Below are 17,101 nucleotides of genomic sequence, written 5' to 3' on the forward strand. Positions count from 1 at the left end.
GATATAGAAGCTAGCGAAATGGGCCCGACAGGACCCTATATAGGGCCCCTCCTTCTCTATCCTAGCGCTACAATCGCCTAGTAGCCCGGTTAGCGACCCCGAGGCCAAGGCGCGTCTACTAGCTAGTAAGTTCTTCCCGCCCCTAGTCGAGGCTGATCTAAGCGATATAAACAGCTCTACTCCCCTAGCCCCTAGTATCGCGGTCTAATAGGAGGTGTCCGAGGGAGAAGTTGCCGCTATACTAAGGAAGTTGCCGGCGAAGAAAGCCCCGGGGCCGGATAGGATCCCAAACGAGCTACTAAAGAAGTGTAGAGATTAACTAGCCCTAGTAGTTATAGCGATCTTTAACGCCTACCTACAGACCGGGTACTACCCGATAGCTTTTAAACAATCGACGATAGTGGTCCTACGTAAGCCGTAGAAGGAAGACTATACGTAGGTAAAGTCGTACCGCCTAATTGCGCTCCTTAATACTCTTAGGAAGGCGCTTAAGAAGCTGGTTATAACGAGACTCTCTAAGACGGTAGAGGAACACTCCCTACTCCCGGACACCTAGATAGGTACGCGCCTATAGCGATCGACGCTATCCGCGATAGAACTTATCACCTCTTAGGTAAAGGCTATCTAGTATAAGAATAGGGACAAGGTGGCTTCCTTACTTGGCCTATATATATCGGGAGCCTTTGACTACGTATTATACCCGCGGCTACTCTATATCCTAAGGTCGAAGGGACTCCCTAAGTAGCTTATCAACTTCGTACGGTCCTACCTCCAAAACCGTAGTACGTCGATCCTAGTCGGCTAGTATAGAAGCCTATTTCAAGTAGTCTATACTAGAATCCCGTAAGGCTTAACGCTAGTACCTATTCTGTTCCTCTTCTTTATAGCGACGCTACTCCTAGCCCTAGAATCCTAGAACACCGCTACGAGCGGCTTCGTAGACGACATAAACATCCTAGCGTAGTCTTCCTCGACTAAGGAGAACTATAGGCTACTAGAAGAGAAGCACAAGATCTACGAGGACTAGGCTAGGAGGTACGGGGCTCGGTTTGCCCTAGAAAAGTACAATCTGATATACTTTACGCGCCGGCCACGGTTCCACAATATATAAGCTTCTAGCTAGATATAGGGGTATACGACTAACCCGGCAAATCAGCTTAGGATCCTCGGACTATAGGTGGACCCGGCGCTACGGTAGAGGAAGTACGTATAGGCAATATTACGGAAAGCTAAACAGAATATAGCATTATGCTAGAGGCTTACTATGTCTATATAGGGGGCGGACTTCCGGTAGTTACGACTTCTATATACGGCTATTATACGGCCAGTCCTTACCTATAGTAGCTAAGTATAGTCCTTAGGCGAGAGGGCCTACCTATCGAAGGGACTCGTCGCGCCGCTAGTAAAGATCCAAAACTAATGCCTAAGGAAGGTTACCGGGGTATATAAGTCGATACTAACGAGGATACTTAAGTACGAGACCGCTATACCGCCGATCGACCTATATATCTAGGGACTACGGACCTCCTACTTAGGCAAGTCGGCATAGTACCTAGTATAGAAGGTCATCGCTAGTATAGTCGTAAGGGCCCGCGAATTAGTACTAGCGTATAGGGGTATTTAACCCGGAAACGAGCCGAACTACCGGGTAAGGGACGAATAGCTAGTAACATAATAGGAAGGTAAGAAATCGTTTATAGAGTAACTATAGAAAGAGAGGTGGAACAACTAGGTTGTAGGGCATAGTGGACGCCCTTAGCTAGCGGGACAACCTAAGGAATAGTTAGCTACAAAATCCGCGGTCAAGCACCCCCCGAAGCTTATCTACTACCGCCTTACGAGTATATAGAGTAGTATAGTAACCTAACTACGAAGCGAACACATCGGCCTCTAGGGGTACCTATTATAGAGGAAGGTTCTAGGATATACGAATACTAGCTACTCCTACGGCTATCGCTCCTAGAACGTACGGTACGTACTCCTCGTCTATCCGAGGTGGTCGCTAGGAAGGGGGGAGTGGATAGTAAAGGCGAGGAACCGGACGATTAGGGCACTTCTTAGTAACGCTAAGGACCTACGGCGCATTACGAACTAGATACTAGAGAAGGGCTAGCTAGAATAGTACCGCCTAGTAGGAGCAGTATAGGAAGAGAGGACACGACGTAGCGCGACGAGACCGGCTAGGAGCGGGGGCTAACGGGGTAGTGACATAGACTACGTACGTTCAGAGGGAAAGCTAAACTAGATAAGGAGTAGTCGGGGGCGGGAAGGGTTTTCACCTATTCGGGTTTCCCTTTATATATAACAATAGATATATACCTATATAGGCCGGATAGGGTCCTAGAACAGGGGAATGACAAATCTATCTATCTATATACGGAAGTTAGGACACGTAATAGGGAAGGAGGAAGGACTAATATAGTATACAAAGGTATATAGTAGAATAGTGTTTAGTATAAAAGGTTACTCTACTATTAGTATAGAGACTACGTCTCTTATACCTATATAGAGGGATATTGCTCTAGTCCTAGTTCTGTTTTACTACGCCTTATTAGTTTTACCTATGTCTTATCCTACGACGGCAGTTCCTCCGACAGTCTCGTACTAACTAGCTAAGTAACTTTAGGTCCTCTAAGTCGCTCCTACTATTCGTACGGTGTCTCGGTAGTATTACCGTACTATTGTCTCGACTAGCTTAGTATATACTAAGTTAGTCTTAGTACCGTACGACATACCTACTGACCTATATTCGTAATACTCCTACTTAGGTCGTAAGGTAAGGAACGATTGTTCCTACTATACTAGCTATAGCTATCGTACGAAGGTCTAGAACTAGGGACCGGCTAGCGGTTTAGTCAAACTATCTACTACTATCTCCTTAGTATAGTAGTACTCTACTTTAATCTTCCTCTACTACTAGAGGTGCCTAATATAGTTATAGGTAACATTAATATACTTAGATCTTTCGTAGATATAGGCGTCCTTAACTAAGGTCAGAGCCGCCTAGTTATCCCCTATAAGGCGTACTAGTCTTAGTTCGTCGACGGTACTCTTGTCGGCTAGGACTATTAGTTAGAAAGAGTAGGACTTTGTCGAGGGTGAAACACCGAGTTACTAACTCGGGCTTAAAACCTATTAAATAGGTACGAGTTACATAGTAGTAGAAGACGGCGGATTATACAAAAGACAAAGAAGGACCTATTAGGATAGCGTGTATCTATATATAGTATCGCCGGTGTTAGTATAGGTAGATACTAGGTGTCCGGATGTTTACTAGCCTATAGGCTAGTAAACCCTAGTCACGTGATCTAGTCACATAACATACCTATACCTATATACTTGTCCTACGGCCTATATATTCTTAATAGACATCGACAAAAGCGAATTCTACTAATAGAAGGTAAAGTATCTTAGGCTAATTATAACCCCTAACGGTATCGAGATAGACCCCGAGAAACTCGAATATATTTAGATATAGGAAGCTTCTAAGAACCTAAAGGATATATAGGCCTTCCTTAGATTTACTAACTTCTATAGGCGGTTTATCGAAGCATTTTCGCGTATAGCTACTCCTCTTATAAACCTGACCAAGTCGGACGGACTAAGTAATTATAAGAACAGAAGGATTCAATAGTTACTAGATTACTAACGAGCCTTTAACAATTTAAAAGCTACGTTTAGCAAAGCCGGTATACTCGTACATTACGTACTAGGTAGGGAAATCGTAGTAGAGACAGATTCTTTAGATTTTATAAACGCCGGCGTACTTTTATAGTATAACGAGAATAGTGTACTACATCCTATAGCCTTCTACTCGAAGAAGTTAAGTCTATAGGAGTGTAATTATGAAATCTATAACAAGGAACTGTTAGCTATTATTAAGGCTTTTAAGAAATAGAGACCCGAGCTCGCCTACGAGGTAGATAATAAGTACTTTTAGCTAGTTAAGATTTATACCGACTATAAGAACCTAGAATACTTTATAAAGACAAAGTAGCTAAATCGGCGATAAGCGCGTTAGGCTAAGTTCTTATTATAGTTTAACTTTAAGATAATATACCGTCTAGGACTTTAAGGTATAAAGCTAGACAGCCTAACGAGACGTAGCTAGGACCTTCCGTAGGCGGTAGACGACCTTCGGAACTAGTATTAGCATTAGACATTACTACCTCCTAAGCGATTCCTTAAGATCGCCTTACTATAGGTAATAGTAGAAGATACGCCGGAAGAAGAGGAACTAGTATAGCTAAACCCTAAAGCTAAAGAGTTTCTGCCTATAGAACGAGATACGCCTACTAAATAACCGGCGACGCGTAAAAGTTAGCGGGAAGCCGAACTCGAGTATCGAATATCGACGGCGTACGTAACTAATAACGAGCTTAAGACCGCGATTAAGGACCTATAGAAAGACCGTACTGCTATACTACTATAGAGAGCGAAGATTCACCTAGTATACTACAAAGTAGATAGCGACCTACTATATATTCGAAATTAATACGACGGCTAGAGCTTCTAGGTACTAAATAACCAAGCCTTATAGACTAGGATAATTAAGATAAACTATAACGCTCTAGTAGTAGGCTATCTAGGACGAGCTTGTACTTATAAACTCGTAGTACGTAAATTCTACTAGCCTAGATTAGCGAGATCCGTACGGAGATATACCGCGAATTGCTATACCTACCGTATAACAAAATCTCTATACTCCTAGCCACTAGGATTATTACAGCCACTTCCTATTCTAGATCGGCCTTAGAAACATATTATAGTCGACTTCGTTATCGGACTCCTAGATAGTACTCTTAACGGTATAGTCTATAACAACATTATAACCGTTACTAATAGGCTTACTAAGGAAGTCGAGCTGATCCCTATTAGCGCGATAATAGTATAGAATACGGCAAGGCTTTTCCTTAAATATATGTTTTGTCGGCGCGGGTTTCCTAACACTGTTATATTAGACCGTAGTAAGTAGTAGGTTGCTACCTTCTAGAAGAAACTCTATAAGATACTTCGTACATATCGTAAGCTAAGTTCTTCGTATTACCTAGAAACTAATAGGTAGTCAGAACGTACTAACTAGGCGATAGAACAGTATCTTTATATATTTACTAATAAGGTATATAATAACTAGGCATAATAGCTATGCCTTACTTAGTTCGCGATTAATAATTACCTATCTAAGACTACTAGTGTATCGCCGTTCTACGCTACCTTAGGCTATAACCCTAAGTCTATAGAGCGAGTTGACCTAAACGCTAGAAAGGAGGGAGGACTAACTACTCTCTAGCGACTAGATACGCGATCAGTAGAAACCTTTATACGTCGAATTTACGAGCTTTATAAGCACCTTTTAGAGAATATACGAATGTTATAAGCTCTTAAGTAGAAGTAGCAAACCGCTACCGAAGCATTCCTCTAGACTATAAGGTAGGTAATTAGGTATATCTTAGTACTAAGAACGTCCGTACGACTCGACTATCTAAGAAGCTAGATAGGAGATATGCCGGCCCTTACTAGATTACGGAAGTTATACCGGCTAGACTCTCTTATCGACTAAAACTATTAGACGCTCTAGTAGGACTTAATCACTACTTCTATACCTTACTACTATAACGAGCCGACTACCCCGATTTCCTACTACTTAAAGGGTAGTATCTAGCGCCGCTACTACCGATAACTATCGAACCTAATACTACCGAGGCTAATATAGTAGCCGATATAGTAGTAGTACCTACGTATATATACGAGGTAGAAAAGATCCTTAATATATATACCCGTAAGCGGGTAGGTAAGGTAAAGAAGGGGCATAAGCGTAAGGTAGATATATAGTATAAGGTAAAATAGGCTAGATATTAGAACGAGGAGGATAGTAAGACCTAGTAACCTATAGAGGATATACTTAAATATATAGCCGCCGCTATTATATACTTTCACTATAACCGGCCGGAGTTGTCTACGCCTATAGGCTTCGTAGCTCTATCTAACTAGTCCCTACTAGCTACTAAGGTACTCGGACTTAACACGATTAGGGTTATTCCGAAAGACACCGTTACGAATAAGTCGCCTCGAGCCTTACCTCTAATAGAATCTACTCCGTATATATTCGATACTCGAGTAGAGCCTATAGAGCCTATAATGATACCTAACTTTAGTTATAAGGATTATACCCGAGTACTAGCCGAAGATAGACGTAGGTCTAGGGCAAGCTAGCTAACTAGGCAAAATATTTCTCGAAGGAAGCCGGTCGAGGATAGTCTTAATAGAGCAGATACGATGTTATCGGATAATGATAGGGTACTAGAGGATGATTAGGCGTTCGCGCGATTATAGAGCTCGATAGGCAAGTAGCCTTATAAGGTAGATAACGCTTAGAGGACTAAGGCGTGTTTTAGGAGGGGGGGTATTATTACGGGTAGCCCGCGACGGCTTACTATAGCTACGTCGGCCCGGCTAAACCGCGGACCTTCCGTTTCGGGTTAGCGCGGCTTAGCTTTACTTTATAACTTCGCCGCGCCTCGCGCTCCTCTTTCGTAGCTTCGTAGAACAATAACTATCTTATTCGGACTCTATAGTACGCGCGCCCTTATAAACGCCTACGGAGGATATAGCTTGTTTGTCCTAGAAGTTACTAGCGTAGTAGAACTTCGTACTCTAATTACGAAACGTTTCTACGACATATCCGCGGCTAGGTATCCCGGCCGTAAAAAGACATTCGAGTTAATTAGTAGATACTACCGCTAGCTACGTATAGTATAAACAATTAAGAGATTCGTCCGTAGTTATATTATATATAGAATAACGGTTCCGTCAAATTAGTAGTATTAGGGCCTCCTTATACTATTACCGGCACCCTTCGGAGTATAGGACAATATCGCTATTAACTTCGTTATAGATTTGCCCGGAAGTAAGAGCTTAACTAATAGATAAACGTATAAGAACGTCCTTATAGTTACGGACAGGCTTACTAAGGAGAGACACCTGATTCTAGTACTATAGATAGACGCCCTATATATTATATATATCTTTATCCGCTATATCTTCGTACGTTATAGCATTCCTAAGAGTATTATCTCGGATCGGGGCTCCTAGTAGACGTCTACGTTCTAGAGACGAGTTTACTACCTACTCGGTATTTAATAACGACTATCGACGACCTTTTACCTAGAATCCGATAGATAGTCTAAAAGCACGAATAAGGTTATAAAACGTTACCTTAGGGCCTATATTAACTACGCCTAAGATAATTAGGTTGATTAGTTACTACTTACCGAGTTTACTACTAATAATTATATATTAGCTACTACTAGAGTATTACCCTTCTACGCTAATACCGGTCGTAACCTAGAGTTTACGAATACTAGTCTAACCACCCCTATAAAGCTTATACCCTATAAGTAACGACTCGATATAGAATCTACGAATACGTTTACTAAGCGTATAAACTAGATATAAGTATATCTAAGGTAAGAAATTGTGTTAGCCTAAGCGTTATAAGTAGATTTTATAAATATATATCGCTAGCTACCTCCGAATTATAATATCGGCGACAAAGTTTATATTAATACTACTAACTAGTTAATAATAGGCCCGTCTAAGAAGCTCGATATTAAGAACGTAGGGCCGTACGAGATCACCGTAGTACTCCCGTATTAAAATGCTTACCGCGTTATAACCCCCGATTAGTTAGGCAATCTCTATAATACTTTCTACGCCTCGCTCCTATAACTAGCTACTAATGACCCCGAACCTAGACAGATCCTAGTACCGCCGCCTCTAATCGAGATTACCCGCGAGGACGACGGCGAAATATCCGAAGAGTACTTTATAGAGGATATACTCGATAGGAATTATTTTAAGCTAAAGGGAAGACTACTAAAACACTTACTACCGAAGTAAGACGAGTATAAGTACCTAGTAAAGTAGAAAGGATACCGCGACCCGAGCTAGGAGCTACTAGAAGCATTAGTAGGAGTAGCCGCCTCTATTATAGACTTCTACTATAACTTTCCGACGAAGTCTATACCCGCCGACTTTAAGCCGCCGTACGACTAGGTACCTAAAAAGGACCGAGTTACTAGTATACTACGATCTTATACTAAGTCTAGCTAGGTACCTACGGAGAACGCGAGTACGTCTATACCGGTAGTTATACCGTAAACTAATACGCCCGTAACGGCGTCTAAGCTATAAGTAAGGACGTTACGCCGCTCGATAAGACTTAATACGAGTACGATAGAGTTTTATCCTATAGCCGCCGTCTATACGCCTATAGTTAACCTATAAAGCTCTATAGAAAGGAACGCTATAGATATAGGCTCGGATACTTAATACGCTAGGGCTACTATAGAACCGCGTGTGCCTACTTCTATAAGGATAATAGCGGATAGAAGTCTCTATAATAAGCGTTAGAACAAGGATGTCGCTATATACCCTAAGCCTCTATATAGCCGTACTAGCTTAGCCGCCCGACAGATATAGTGATCGATAGTAAGGAGGATATTAAGGGTTTAGAGGATACTTAAGCTAAATAAGGTAGACTAGAGAATAATATAGTTTTCGTAGATATACTACTATAGAGACAGAGCCGTCCGAGGACTAATAGCAATCTAAAGGGGGGGTACTATTACGGTTCACTACTACCGTAATGTCGCGCCGCGGCTCTTCCCCGCGGGGAACCCGTATCCCGGCGTATTAGCGCCTTAGCGCTTCCTTATATATCTCGCGCGCTTTACGCTTCTCTTTCGTAGCCTTACTAAATAACGCTTATTTTACGGTAACCCTATACTATCGTCTTATAGATCACTACCCGTAATACTTACTCTATACGTATAACGTAAAGTACTAGTAAGCTAGGAACACTAGTAAGCTAGGAATTTTATCTTAGTACGACTAACTCGTATTCTTTATTAATCGTTTTCACTACTATTAAATAGAGAACTAGGAAGCTTAGTACTCTTATCTGATTTAGATTTGTTCTCTTTATCTTCCTAGTACGTTTATACGTTATAGCTAGTCCGACCGTAGTTACTATACCGCCGTCTACTTAGCTAGCCCTCTTCCGTACTCTCTAACCTACGACTCTTCTTTAACTATTCTATAGCCTTTAACGACTCGACGACTACCTATAACGAGCTAACTCTATATTCTAAGACCCCGCCGTACTAGAGACGCTTTTGTTTACGAGCTCGGCGCTTTATAAGAGTCTTAACTTATCGTTTAAGCTTAGAGTTACGAGCTCTAAGAAGCGTATTCTCTTATAATATTACTTCGCCGCCTTTTATAAGCTAGGAGAAGCTATTATAAGCTATTTTAGAGTTACTTAGTATAGCGTCGTATATAAGCTTAGATTACGACGTAAACTCCTTCGAATTACTTAGAGTTTAAGACTACTATAATATTGTCTAAGGCGGGGAAAGCCCTAGCGGGGTTCGTAGGCGTATATTAAGGCGATTAAGTACTACTTACGCGTTAATAGAAAGTAACCCTATAGCCTTAAAGGCCTTCTTATAGTTTAACGCGATAAATACGTCGAAAAACCCGTCTTTTAACGCCGGAAGGAAGGTTTCTTTATTACTATAGAAGACGCGCTAACGCGCTAAGTCCCGTACGCGCTATAAGTACTTTAGCTTCAATAATATAAAACAAACCACGTTAAGAGGCTATAGAATATACGACGAATACGCCGGTATATAGAGCGTAAAGATCTTATAGTCTAGATAGTAGTCCTTAAAACCCTAGTTTAAATAGCTCTTATAGCCGTCTAAAATAAGTAACCTATAGCTACCTATAGAACGCGTCTCTATATACGCGTTAAGGGGCATACGACTCACCCGGCAAATTAGCTTAGGATTCTCGGACTATAGGTAGACCCGGCGCTACGGTAGAGGAAGTACGTATAGGTAATATTACGGAAAGCTAAACAGAATATAGCATTATACTAGAGGCTTACTACGTCTATATAGGGGGCGGACCTTCGGTAGTTACGACTTCTATATACGGCTATTATACGGCTAGTCCTTACCTATAGTAGCTAAGTATAGTCCTTAGGCGAGAGGGCCTACCTATTAAAGGGACTCGTCGCGCCGTTAGCGAAGATCTAAAACTAATGTCTAAGGAAGGTCACCGGGGTATATAAGTCGATACTAATAAGGATACTTAAGTACGAGACCGCTATACCGCCGATCGACCTATATATCTAGGGACTACGGACCTCCTATATAGGTAAGTCGGTATAGTACCTAGTATAGAAGGTCATCGCTAGTATAGTCGTAAGGGCCCGCGAATTAGTACTAGTATATAAGGGTATTCGACCCGGAAACGAGCCGAACTACCGGGTTAGGGACGAATAGCTAGTAATATAATAGGAGGGTAAGAAATTGTTTATAGAGTAACTATAGAAAGAGAGGTAGAACAACTAGGTTATAGGGTATAGTGGACGCCCTTAGCTAGCGGGACAACCTAACGAATAGTTAGCTACAAAATCCGCGGTTAAGTACCCCCCGAAGCTTATCTACTACCGCCTTACGAGGGTATAGAGTAGTATAGTAACCTAACTACGAAGCGAACACATCGGCCTCTAGGAGTACCTATTATAGAGGAAGGTTCTAGAATATACGAATACTAGCTGCTCCTACGGCTATCGCTCCTAGAACGTCGGTATATACTCCTCGTCTATCTAAGGTAGTCGCTAGGAAGGGGGGAGTAGATAGTAAAGGCGAGGAACCGGACGATTAGGGCACTTCTTAGTAACGTTAAGGACCTACGGCGTATTATAAACTAGATACTAGAGAAGGGCTAGCTAGAATAGTACCGCCTAGTAGGAGTAGTATAGGAAGAGAGGATACGGCGTAGCGCGACGAGACCGGCTAGGAGCGGGGGCTAACGGGGTAGTAATATAGACTACGTACGTTTAGAGGGAAAGCTAATCTAGATAAGGAGAAGTCGGGGGCGGGAAGGGTTTTCACCTATTCGGGTTTCCCTTTATTTATAATAATAGATATATACCTATATAGGCCGAATAGAGTCCTAGAATAGGGGAAGAACAAATCTATCTATCTATATACGCGTTAAAGTGCTTTAACTACTCGAGGCTAAGTACGTTATTTGTCTATCTATTCTCGGAGACCGTAATCTTCTAATTCCGCGGTATATCTACCTCTTCGTACTATACTAAAATATAGACGCGCCCTTTATAGATAATAAAGGGCGGGGTCGAGTAGCTAGCGGTATAGATACTCTAAATGACTATAACCTACTCTCTATTACTAGGCCGAGTAGCCGTAGGGCGAGAGCGTCGTTCTAAGCTAGTAACAACTTTTATAGAGCTAATTACGCCTATTTAAAAGCCCCTCTTATTAAGGTTATAGATATCCTCGTTATATACGCTATACTTAGTAATCGTCTCTTATATAAGCTTAAACTAGGCGCTTATAACTTCTAGATCTTCCTAGAGTATTCTCTAACGGTCCTTCGCTCGGTTAAAGGCCCTTTTAAGCTCGGTAGAGCGCGAAACAAATCTTTCTACCTAGTTCTTACCTACTAGATTCGCGTCGCGTTTACCGAGTAGCTTATCCGCTATATCTACTAACTCGCTAAGGGTAGGCGCGAATCCTCGCGAGTCGAGGTCGAGGATATATAAAACAATCGTCTGTTCTTTATTTAACGTAAGTTTATACTAGATAGGGCGAGTATCGACGCGAGGAGTAGTTCTATAGTACCGGCTAGTTAGCGTCGAATAAGGTACGTAATATACTATAGCTATATTCAGGAGACTCGGAAATTAGCCCTAAAAATGGATAGAGAGGCTAAGAGCAATTCTACCTTCTTTATAAGACGATTATATGTTATGTTATTAAGACATAGTATAATAATTAAGAAGTTAGTCGTACGAAGACAAAATTCCTAGCTTACTAGTATTCTTAGCTTACTAGTACTTTACGTTATATCAATATCATAACGAAGGCCGATCTATCTGAACTATATAGTATTATAAAGTATATACTCGGCGTAAAACTACGTTATACGTATATATAATAGTATAGATCCGCGGGCTCCTATTAGTCGGAAGTCGTCGATAGTCGTCGATACTATTAAATAGGTACGAGTTACGTAGTAGTAGAAGACGGCGGATTATACGAAAGACGAAGAAGGACCTAATAGGATAGCGTGTATCTATATATAGTATCGCCGGTATTGGTATAGGTAGATGCTAGGTGTCCGGATGTTTGCTAGCCTATAGGCTAGTAAACCCTAGTTACGTAATCTAGTCACATAACATACCTATACCTATATACTTGTCCTACGGCCTATATGTTCTTAACACTCCTACTTAGGCCATATAGTCTCCTACAATCCCTTTACGTAAGCTAGAGCTGCCTTATAAAGTTTTGGAACTACTAGCTATTAAGGGGCTTTATTAACCTATTAGTAGCTATGTCCTTTATATAGTAGTAGTCCACTATAATCTTCTTCTACTACTAGAGATGTCTGACATAGTTATATACAACATCAATATACTTTGACCTCTTATATATATAGGCATCTTTAATAGGTGTTAAAGCGGCTTAGTTATTACCTATAAGCTTAACTAGCCTTAGCTCGTTAATAGTGCCCTTGCTTGCCCTTACACTCGGCTAGAAAGAGCTCTTTCCTACTAGTTCTAGGCACCCTATTTCCCTAAGGACAGTAGTAAGAAATTGTGACTGCTTTACGGCTACGTTTATAGCTATAAACTTAGCTTCTATTGTTAATGTTATAATAGACTTCTGCTTCCTACTTATCTAGGACATAGGTGATCTATAAAGGAACTATACGTATCCTAGAATTGAGACTCTATCCACTTTGTCTATAGCGTAGTTAGAGTCCGAGTATCCCTAGAGATTGCCCCCTCCCTTTCTATATATAAGACCTAGGTCTAGGTGCGACCGTAGGTATCGGGAGAGCTTCTTTAAAGCCTTTATATACTACTACGAGGGATCAGTAACATATAAGCTAATTCTTCTAAAGGGGAATGCTAAGTCTAGCCTTGTTATTGTTATTAGCTATATCTAGGTACTATTATAGCTCTAGTAATCCTGTTTAATACACCTCTTGTCTATAGGTGCCGTAGGTACTAAGTACTCGTAGCTCTCTATAGGTGAGTAGGTTGGCGTAGCCTTCTCTCTAGCTATGTTTATCTTAGCTAAGTTAGCGTACATATAGTGTCCTTGATTAAGCTTTAAAGTGCCTAAGGACCTATCTCCTATAATCCTTATTCTAAGGATCTTCGTAGGTTTACTAAGATCTTTAATCTTAAACACTTTTCTAAGCTTAGCCTTAAACCACTAAACATCTAATAGCTTCGGAGCTATAATAGGTATGTCATCTATATAGGTAAGGACTATAAGGTCTCTATCCGTATAGACAAGTAGGTATAGATCTACCTAGGACTAGGTAAATCTAATCTTCTCTAGCTTCGTAACATAGAGCTTGTTCTAGTCTCTAGCTGCTTGCTTAAGCCTATAAAGGCTTCGTAGGACCTTAAACACTATGTTTAGAGGTGCTTTAACTCCTAGGGGTGGGATTATATAGATGTCTTTAAGGAGGCTACTTTGGGTAAAAGCATTATTTATATCTACTAGGTATATCTCGAGATCTCTCTTATATACTACTGCTATGAATACTCGGAGAGTATCATGTCTAATAGTAGGTATAAAGGTCTCTTCGAAGTCAACCCTATATTTCTATAAAAACCCTCTTATAACTAGTCTTGCCTTAAACTTCTTAATAGCTCTACTAATCATTCTTTTTACATTAAAGACCTACCTAGAAGTAATTAGATTCGTACCCTTTGGCGGTACAACTGCTTCCTAGGTGTTATTGCTTACTAAGGTAATAAGTTCGTTCTCGATCACCTCTCTCTATATATGTCCCTATTCGGGGTCTCCTACGGCTACCTTATAGGACTTTAGGATTGGCACTTCCTACTAATAGGCTATAGCCTACCTAATAGTAGTAAATGTATGTTCTTCTACGTCGTTCAGAATCTCCTCTACCTAGCTTATTATAGGGTCTAGATAGAACATCTAGGCGATAAGAGCCTTATAGTGTTTAGCCTTATACTCTTTAGAGTTATTATCTCCGTCCCCTCTTGACCTCTTGTTACCTATAACCTGAGGTGGCGCTAGGTGTTTAGATAGGTCGAACTGAACGACATCTTCTTTTTCTTTTATTAGAGTACCCTAATCTCTAAACTTCTATTATTCCCTAATGTCCTTTAGGGGAGGGGGAAGTTATATAGACAGCGGTTGCTATAGTGTTAATGACTCGGGTAGGTTCTGTATAGATCCACCGTTATCGGCCTTCGATAGTATTAAAACCGCCTTAATATTTTCTCCTAGCCTTCGTAACGGTGTTTCTAATAATCCCCTATCGGAAAATTTCGCCCTAAAGAGCTTCCTCCTAATAGGATTGCGCTATAGCGCTCGACTCGGCTAGTTAGTAAAGGTGATACTAAGATCTATATCTCCCCCCTTCTTATTCTTAAACTAGTCGACGTGACTATACGCTTTTATAGCTTTTATGTCGGGATCCTAGAACAGCTATTGTTTTATAGTGTTTTCTAAGTAGCCTATAAACACGGCTTCTTTTCCTCGGTTTATCAACTTGTCTCTCCTTAAGCCTTGAGGTTAGGCTCTTAGGTCTATATAGACTATAGCTTTATATCCCTAGACGCGGAAATAGTCGACTAACGGTACTTAGCTAGTAAAGGCTTCTTCTAGTGAAAGAGTAATACTATTAATGATCGAACTATTAGACAGTCTATTTCTGATTATAGTCTATGCTTACAAAGCTTCTAGCTAGAACTTAACTAGTATACTAGAGTCTTTAAGCATAGCCCGGACTATGTTCTTAGAGGCTTGAATTGACCTCTCTATAAGTCCATTCTAAAGAGAGTTGTAGGCATCAGTTGTGTCTATCTAAGTACTAAACTCCTTCTCCTACTCTTTTAGTAAGGCGAGAATTTCCTTAGTACTATTACTACGGATCGTAGACAGAAAGTACCTTGACTACCGTTCTGCCTAGACCTTCTAATCCCGTAGGGCTGTAGGAGCGTCGCTCCTAGCCTTCAAAGGGACTACCTACTTCTTCCTAGAGAAGTTGTCTACAATCTTAAGCTAATATTTATATCCTAGCCTAGAGACTACGCCCTAAAAAGGCCTATAGATGTCAATAGAGATGAGGGCCAGCCTCTCCCCTTTCCTCTCTATAGCAGGTCCTATAAACTTCCTTATGTTTATAAGGGAGCAGACCTTGTAATTCTAGTGTTTAGAAGGAACAGGAATAGGATATTTCTTATTAGTAACTCTATATAGGTTTCTTAGTAGTCCCTTACTAAGGTGTGTACAACTTCTATACTATAGCTCCTACTAATCTTCGGACTTAGTATTAGCTATAGCGGTACTATCACGTTCTTAAGAGAGTATACTAGTATACTATAGCTTAAGAATTTCTGAGATCGAGTGGATAAACGGTACTCCTCCTCGAAGTTTAGTCTAGATAACGGGTTTACTAGACAAGGATTTTAGGGTAAAACTAGGTAGTTAGATAGCAAACTATTAGCTAAACTAATTCTACGAAACAAGACTAACTCTAAGGCTAGGACTAAATAGGACATTTTCTAAGACAATTTACTTTCTAGAAGGACTACCTATTACTACACTTCCTATATATATAGCTTATAGATAGCTACCCCTAACCTTGATCTACTTTCTCTTTTAAAGAGGCTTTAGTGTCCTAAATAGTGAATGTTAGTCAGTTATATATAATGATGCACAAGAGTTAAGCAACTACTCGGACGAGGGGTACTTACCTTTAGCTTCTATAGTAGAATAGGCAACCTCATTAATATCATCATCTTCTAATAGTATCTTAGGGTCTAATACGTCTTCCTAGGTCGTATAGGCCCTTATAGGCTTACTAGAGGAGGCCTTTGGCTTACGGCTCTCCTTTATCTACTTTATAAGGTCCGTTATTACCTTAAGGACATTACAAAGGTTTAGTAATAATGACCTCCTACGAGGTGGTAACGGTTATCTCTTAGTAGGGTAGGTAACCCTAGCTAGTTTGTCCTTGTTCCTAATAGCCTACTAAGCTATAGAAAGGTATAGGCACTTGCTTATAAAATGGTCACTACCGTAGAGATAGTACGTAAGCTTGCCCTAGGAACCCTTCTTAGCGAATATAGCTGTCCCTTAATAAATTATTGATTCTTACTTCTCCCTAAGAATTGTAAGAATGTCTTATAGTAAGAGATTCACCTAGGCATCAATTGTATCGCGAATTGAGCCAAATGAGTCTAGTAGAGCTACTAAGAGTTACTAGATCTTTCTGTCCTTAGTCTTAATGTCTTAGAACTAAGGCGAGATTGAAACAGCCCTCCTTATAATTGAGCTAAGCTCCTACTAGGCGTTATCTATTAACTAGTCCTCTGTTATCACGAAATTGGTGTATTACTAAAGCAAACTTCTTCTAGTAGCGAGAAGTCTTCTCTTATATTTAGCTTTAGCCCATTCCTACAACTCCTTCGTATACCGGATCTCGTATATTATCTCTTAGTTATCTATCAACAGACAGATATACATCTTATATAGGGCCGTTATATTGTGCCGTCTATACGATGCCTTCCTTATCGCTTGATCTAAAGGAAGAGATGACTCCGATAATATAGAGGGTGTCGCTATAGATAGGGTTATAGCGGGAATGTCCGTAATAATGTCTTCGAGGACCTAGTTAACCTACTTTAATACTAGGTATATTCTTATTAGCTTGAACTATATTTCGTGGTTCTCTCTTATTAGAAGAGGTGCTACTCTCTTTCTTATAAACCTAGTCTCGTTCTCTATCTTTGTAAGTTAAGGGACAGGTTAGCTACCCTTAGGTAATAGGATATATTCGGTCGTACGCGATCGGATCGAAATAGGATAAACTAAACGCGAGGTTAATATTAGTACTAAGACACTATAGCGTAACTCTCCTAGTAGAGGGGGTTTCTAAGACACTACGGCTCTCTTAGAATAAACAGTTAGTCGATACGAACGCGATGTCCGGAGAGCGACTC

The sequence above is a fragment of the Fulvia fulva genome, chromosome 2 (assembly GCF_020509005.1).
Source record: "Fulvia fulva chromosome 2, complete sequence".
Classification (NCBI taxonomy): Eukaryota; Fungi; Ascomycota; class Dothideomycetes; order Mycosphaerellales; family Mycosphaerellaceae; genus Fulvia; species Fulvia fulva.